We start from the raw sequence: 5671 nt of genomic DNA on the forward strand, positions 1-5671 counted from the left end.
TTTATGGTAGGAAATGGAGGAAAGAAAAATGAAATTTTAAAGGGAAGAACAGTGGTAATAAGAGGTAGGTAGGAGAAAAGAAAGGAAAAGGAAAGGAAAGGAAAGGAAAGGAAAGGAAAGGAAAGGAAAGGAAAGGAAAGGAAAGGAAAGGAAAAAGGAAAAAGAAAAGAAAAAAGAGAAAAGAAAAGAAAGAAGAGATAGAAATTAAAATTCATTTTCTTGCTGCATTTTGCTTTGCCCAACCTCGGTCCATAATACTGAGAAAAAAAGAGGAAGGTAAGGAAAACATTAAAAAGAAGGAAATTGTGTCCTTTCACTGTTGCACTTTTTTTTTTTATTATACTTTAAGTTCTAGGGTACATGTGCACAACATGCAGGTTTGTTACATATGTATACATGTGCCATGTTGGTGTGCTGCACCCATTAACTTGTCATTTACATTAGGCATATCTCTTAATGCTTTCCCTCCCCAATCCCCCAACCCCACGACAGGCCCCGGTGGGTGTGTGAGGTTCCCCTTCCTGTCTCCAAGTGTTCTCATTTTTCAATTCCCACCTATCAGTGAGAACATGTGGTGTTTGGTTTCTTGTTCTTGCGATAGTTTGTGAGAAAGATGGTTTCCAGCTTCATCCATGTCTGTACAAAGTACATGAACTCATCATTTTTTATGGCTGCATAGTATTCCGTGGCGTATATGTGCCAAATTTTCTTAATCCAGTCTATCATTGCTGGCATTTGGGTTTGTTCCAAGTCTTTGCTATTGTGAATAGTGCTGCAATAAACATAAGTGTGCATGTGCCTTTATAGCAGCATGACTGATAATCCTTTGGGTGTATACCCAGTAATGGGATGGCTGGATCAAATGGTATTTCTAGTTCTAGATCCTTGAGGAATCGCCACACTGTCTTCCACAATGGTTGAACTAGTTTACAGTCCCACCAATAGTGTAAAAGTGTTCCTATTTCTCCACATCCTCTCCAGCACCTGTTGTTTCCTGACTTTTTAATGATCACCATTCTAACTGGTATGAGATGGTATCTCACTGTGGCTTTGATTTGCATTTCTCTGATGGCCAGAGATGATGAGCATTTTTCCATGTGTCTGTTGGCTGCATAAATGTCTTCTTTTGAGAAGTGTCCATTCATATCCTTCACCCACTTGTTGATGGGGTTGTTTTTTTCTTGTAAATTTGTTTGAGTTATTTGTAGATTCTGGATATTAGCCCTTTGTCAGATGAGTAGATTGCAAAAATTTTCTCCCATTCTGTAGGATGCCTGTTCACTCTGATGGTAGTTTCTTTTGCTGTCAGAAGCTCCTTAGTTTAATTAGATCTCATTTGTCAATTTTGGCTTTTGCTGCCATTGCTGTTGGTGTTTTAGACATGAAGTCCTTGCCCATGCCTATGTCCTGAATGGTATTGCCTAGGTTTTCTTCTAAGGATTTTATAGTTTTAGGTATAACATTGAAGTCTTTAATCCACCTTGAATTAATTTTTGTATAAGGTGTAAGGAAGGGATCCAGTTTCAGCTTTCTACATATGGCTAGCCAGTTACAATAAATGTAATCCACCATATAAACAGAACCAAAGACATAAACCTCATGATTATCTCAATAGATGCAGAAAAGGCCTTTGACAAAATTCAACAACCTTTATGCTAAAAACTCCCAATAAATTAGGTATTGATGGGACATATCTCAAAATAATAAGAGCTATTTATGACAAACCCACAGCCAATATCATAGTGAATGAGCAAAAACTGAAAGCATTCCCTTTGAAAACTGGCACAAGACAGGGATGCCCTCTTTCACCACTCCTATTCAACATAGTGTTGGAAGTTCTGGCCAAGGCAATCAGGCAGGAGAAAGAAATAAAGGGTATTCAATTGGGAAAACAGGAAGTCAAATTGTCACTGTTTGTAGATGACATGCCTGTATATTTAGAAAACCCCATCGTCTCAGCCCCAAATCTCCTTAAACTGATAAGCAACCTCAGCAAAGTCTTAGGAAACAAAATCAATGTGCAAAAATCACAAGCATTCTTATACACCAATAACAGACAAACAGAACCAAATCATGAGTGAACTCCCATTCACAATTGCTTCAAAGAGAATAAAATACCTAGGAATCCAACTTACAAAGAATGTGAAGGACCTCTTCAAGGAGAACTACAAACCACTGCTCAATGAAATAAAAGAGGATACAAACAAATAGGAGAAGATTCCATGCTCATGGATAGGAAGAATCAACATTGTGATAATGACCATACTGCCCAAGGTAATTTATAGACTCAATGCCATCCCCATCAAACTACCAATGACTTTCTTCACAGAATTGGAAAAAACTACTTTAAAGTTCATATGGAACCAAAAAAGAGCCTGCATTGCCAAGACAATCCTAAGCCAAAAGAACAAAGCTGGAGGCATCACGCTACCTGACTTCAAACTACACTACAAGGCTACAGTAACCAAAACAGCATGGTACTGGTACCAAAACAGAGATATAGACCAATGGAACAGAACAGAGCCCTCAGAAATCATACCACACATCTACGACCATCTGATCTTTGACAAACCTGACAAAAACAAGAAATGGGGAAAGGATTCACTGTTGCACTTTCATTGTGGTTACAGCAACCATTTTAAGACCTCCATGTAATGTACTGCTCTTCCTATAACCTCAATTCACATTTCATCTTTTCACCTTTCTTTATCTCTAAGATTTCTCATATTAGATGAGTCTTTTAAGCATTCTTTCTCACTTTACACATTTCAGTTTCCATTTTCATTTCTTATCACAATTCCATTCTGTTGGTTTCATTCTTAGAAATATTTTCAGCTTATTGCAGCAATATTTACCACACTACTCAATGTTTGTTACAAAAAGAAATAATCTTTTTATGCATAACTGATATTAGTCTAATGTTTACTCCAGCTAAAACAGTTTAGTTCAAAAACCTAGCTCTGAGCTATTAGGGAGGCCAAGAAAGTCAGCATATTGATATCTCAGACAGTAAACGTGGGTGAAAACAAAGTGAAAAAATGGATAGAGGGTAGAAAGAAAATCATGCTGTTAGGGAACACAGGTCAAGTAACAAAAATAGTCAATAAGAATTAATTTGAATGATGATGTCATAAGAATTTACATCATAAGAATATCATTATTTTATAATGAAGTTCACTGCCCTCAAATTATTTACTTTTTAGTCAGGGGTGCTTCAGTATCTGTTCCTATTGATAGAGTTTGCATTAGCTTCATGAGAGCATGAAGATCCTGGGAGTCACAGTCTTAGAAGAGTTCCACCTTTTCTGAGCTTTTTTCCCAGGTTGTCATGGTGAAGACCCAAGAAGGACCCCTCATAAGTTTCCTCCCCTCATTACAAGGGGAGGAAAGATAAATCTTTGTAAATTACAACCAGGGCCTTCTCCCTAAAAAGAGGTCTACTCTCCCTTGAGTAGTGCTTTCGAAGAACACAATTCTGAAATATTATATCAGCTGCTGGAAGGAAATTACTCCTCATTTTAACCTCCTCCAATCTTCTTGTCTCACCTAAGGAAATTAAGAGGGAAATACAGCCAAAGTGAATACTGATTCAAAAAACAAAAAAAAAATTGGAAGTGATTCAATCAAGGAAGGAAATAGAGTCTAGGAGTAAAACAGCATACAACTAAAGGAGAGACCTAAATACATGTAAAAGACGTACCCCTGAGACAAAGAAGAAATTTAATAATTAGCTTTTTAAAATGTCCCCCTTCTCACATCCTACTACCACACCAAGGTAGCTCAAGTATAATAGTGAATTCCAGCTAAAAGAGCTGCAAGAAGCAGACTCCTTATGAATAACAGTATGTATAAAGCCCAAGAGAGAATATAAAAACATGGACACTAGAGAAATTAGAAGATTCTTATATCTACAGCCACAAAACAATTTCACACAGCTCAACTCATAATCAGGTTTACATAAATGCACAAATGCCTATTTACCAGAGATCTTATTGTCAAATACAATATATCTGGCTCTCAACAAAAAATTATGTCATGCCAAAAAGCAAGAAAAATAACATATTGAAGCAACAATGTAATCATCAAGATTAAATTCATTCATGACATAGATTTTGGAATTACAGAGAATTTTAAATACCTATGATTGATATATTAAGGATTCTAGTGGGGAAATAGACAACATACAGGAATAGATGGGTATGGCAAGTAGAAACAGGAACATTTTTTTTAAAAGCAAATGTTAGAACTGAAAATCACTGTAACAAAAAATAATGTGTTCAATGGGTCTATCAGATTACTTGACATGATTGAGGAAGAATCAGTGAGCTTGAGATACATCACTAGATTATCTCCCAAATTGAAATGCATTGAAAAAAAAAAGAAGACATTCAGGAACTCTGAGACAATTTCAAAAATTGTAGCAGACATGTAACTGTAATATCAGAAATAATATAAAGAGGAATAAATGTTTTAAATAGTAATTGCTGATAATTTTTCATAATTAATGAAATATCAAATCAGAGGGCCAAGAAACTCAGAGAACATCAAGCAGGATAAACACCAAAATCTACACATAGGTATATTTTTATTAAACTGAAGTAAACCAAATGCAAAAAAGGAAAAATGAATAATAAAGAAAAACTAAAATGCATTAACAATAAGAGAAGAAAGGATAAGAATTATAGCAGACTGTTCATCAGAAATTATGTGAGCCAGAAGAGAATGGAGAAAAATATTTTGAATTGAAGGAAAAATAAACACTAACCTAGAATTCTATATCCATTGGCAGTTTTCCTTAAAGGTTAAGAATAAATAAAGACTGTATCAGACAAACAAATGCTCAGGGAATTTATAAACAGCATATCTGTCCTGCAAGAAATATTGAAAAATAATTTTCAAGCAGAAAGGAAATTACATAGGTCACAATTTTGAATTAACATAAATATAGAAGAGCATCTGGAAAAAAACAAAAGTCAAATAAAATATTTTATTTTTCTTATCCTTAATTTATCTAAATGATAATCTTAAAAAAAACCAATAGTATCAACAAGGTATTGGGTGAGGAAATCATATAAAAAAGTAAAATGAATTACAAATATTCCAAAAAGGCTGGAGTAATTGAGAATACTCTTTTATAAAGAATATGCACCAGTTGTAAAGCAATGTAATATTGTTTTAAAGTGAATTTAGATTAAAAATAAATATTGTAAACTATAGGGTCACCCTTAAATTTTTTTTATAATCAATATCATTGATAAACTAAGACAGGAGAAATAAAAGAATTATTTGAAATACTTAAATGAAACCAGGTAAGTTGGGGGAAAAACAAAAATAAGAAACAAGAAAAATTCAATGAATAAAAAGTTAACAACATGGTAATTATCAATCTAACTTTATCAATTAAATGTTTAAATATATTTATTTTAAAATAGGCTGTCAGAATGGATACAAAATATCTAATCATATGTTCTACAAAAATATAGATTTCAATATTTTTTAAAAATCCTCAGATAGGTTAAAATTTAGAGGATAAAGATATACCATGCACACAGTAATCAAGTGAAAATGGAAAAAACTATATTAATTTCAGAAAAAAATGATTGCAGAAAATACAATGCCAAAATATAAATTATTACTGACAAACGGATAAGCTGGACTATATTAAAGGGAG

This window comes from Symphalangus syndactylus, chromosome 17, assembly GCF_028878055.3.
Source record: "Symphalangus syndactylus isolate Jambi chromosome 17, NHGRI_mSymSyn1-v2.1_pri, whole genome shotgun sequence".
NCBI lineage: Eukaryota > Metazoa > Chordata > Mammalia > Primates > Hylobatidae > Symphalangus > Symphalangus syndactylus.